This window comes from Gymnoscopelus microlampas (assembly GCF_963454915.1).
Source record: "Gymnoscopelus microlampas genome assembly, chromosome: 23".
Classification (NCBI taxonomy): Eukaryota; Metazoa; Chordata; class Actinopteri; order Myctophiformes; family Myctophidae; genus Gymnoscopelus; species Gymnoscopelus microlampas.
The window spans coordinates 10,540,787-10,543,286 of record NC_139960.1 but is presented as its reverse complement, the minus strand read 5'-3'; positions in this window follow the sequence as shown (position 1 = coordinate 10,543,286).

Here is a 2,500-nt window from a genome sequence, read left to right as displayed (position 1 = left end):
TGAAAAAAAAAATCCTGCCTAATGATGATGTCACTGGTAGACGGGTTTCTGGACAGTCCACAGCCCTCCTATGAGACACAGACCAAGTTGAAAAAAATGGTACCATTTTATCATGAGCATTAGTGAGGGCCTATTATATGAAGATAGGTTGAAAATGGGTGAAGCTGTCCTATACAATATGACTTTTGGGGTGGTTGTATTTTGTCTCCATGCTCTTTTATTGGGACATTTAGATCGTGTCAAAGGTCATGTCAGTGGTGGAAAAAGTACTCAACTTCTATACTTAAAAGTACCAATACTGCAATATAAAAAATACTGTGTTACAAGTAAAAATCAAAAATTAAAAATGTACTTGAGTAAAAGTACAAAAGTATTGGCATCAAAATGTACTTAAAGTACTAAAAGTAAAAGTACTAAATATTTGAAAATAGCCGATCTACAAGCTCACAACGCGTTGCGACGCGTTGTGAGCTTGTAGATCTGCTATTTTCAAATAGCCTATGTATAAAATAGGGCTGAAGTGGTTAATGTATGTTTCATTATATCATAGTTTATATCTGAAAAGTAACTAGTAACTAAAGTTTTCAAATAATTGTAGTGGAGTAAAAGTACAATATTTGCCTCTGAGAGGTAGTTACATTAAATTAAATTAAATTAAATTAAATTAAATTAATTAATTACATTAATTAAAGTACAAGTAAAATACATTACATTATGTAAAGTACATTTCTTATTTTTCAGATAAATGAATTGCTGTATTTAAAAAAAAATCACAGTCAAATTAGTGCAGCATTGGTTCAAAACGAGTAATCTAAATTAATATCTTTATAGCCTAGTGGTGCAGCACAAAATAACCAAATAACCACAAAATATTCTATAATATGTCTAAAACCTCAGCAATGCCAATGCAACACAATAACTCCTCATCTAAGTAGTAGCAGTGATGTTAGGTTTTCAATGTAAAGTAGTTGACTGCTATGTGTTAAATACTAGTGCTAGCCTAAACTCCAGTGAGATTTATAGTTTTAAACTCTCTAAAGCAGGGGTTTTCAACTGATTGTGAACCAGGGACCACCACCCTGATTAAGAATCAACCTGGGGACCACTGTTGTGTTTGGTGAGATTAAAGCTAAGATTAGTGCTTTGCTAACACTTGCTACTGTATGCATGCATTCCATGATACATCCCACTGTTTCTCAACCAGTGGTCCATGGACTACACAGACACATGCAATTATATGGCCACATATCCTAATAATGATGACTCCATCAGGCAATCCGGTACACTTCCCCTTCTTGAGATTCTAATTCCCTTTTCTGTGGAATTTCTTGACCTCCGACTTCCCAGAAACTGACAACATTGACATGTCATCATAGGTCACCAGGTCGATAATATGCACTGTTCCATGGAACAAGAAGAAAGAAACATATTGCAACATGGTCAGGGACCATAGAGGCCAATTGCATTTTAGGAGGAAAAAACAACAACCAGCGAACCTAAAAGTAACTTGTACTTCCTTGAAATGTACTCGAGTAAAAGTAAAATATTTGTCTTGAAAATGTACTTGCGTAAAGAGTAATAAGTATCAAAGAAATCTAATACTCAAGTAAAGTACAGATCCTCAGAATATGTACTTAAGTACAGTACTCAAGTAAATTTACTCCGTTACTGTCCACCTCTGCATGTGGGAAACATTTATTTTGTCATACAGAACAGACAAATATGTCATATATTTAGAAAATATAACAAGTAAATCATTTTACTGAAAATATTTGGGTACATTTTATGAATATCTGAGATATATAATGAGAACAATAGAGGCCCTATCATAACCCAATAACCCATGAACCTTTCTGTCTGTCTGTCGTCTGTTTATCTGTCTGTCTGTGTGGTTCATCTGTGTTTTCTCAGCAGAGAGCCTTGATGCTGTGTGTGTGTGTGTGTGTGTGTGTGTGCGTGCGTGCGTGCGTGCGTGCGTGCGTGCGTGCGTGCGTGCGTGCGTGCGTGCGTGCGTGCGTGCGTGCGTGTGTGAGAGAGAAAGAGAGAGAGAGAGAGATAGAGGGAGAGAGCTTGATGCGCCTCAGGAAACCAAGGTCAGTGATGTGAAATTTGATTGACAAGCAATACTAAAACAGGAAGGGCGGAGCTGAAAAAAGACATCAAACTGACTTCACTACAAAGAACTGATAAGCTGTGTGCTTGTGTGTGTACATGTGCGTGCGCACGTGTGTATGTGTGAATGTGTGTGTGTGTGTGTGTGTGTGTGTGTGTGTGTGTGTGTGTGTGTGTGTGTGTGTGTGTGTGTGTGTGTGTGTGTGTGTGTGTGTGTGTGTGTGTGTGTGTGTGTCTGCTGCGACTACACAAATGCACGTGCTTCCTAGGAGCACGGGGTACTGCGTCTCTCTACCGTGCGCGTGCACATGCACGTGCGTGTGTATTCCCTCAGTGTGTCTCTGTCTGTGTCCAGTGTTGTGCACACAAAGACAAACGCACTGGGGTG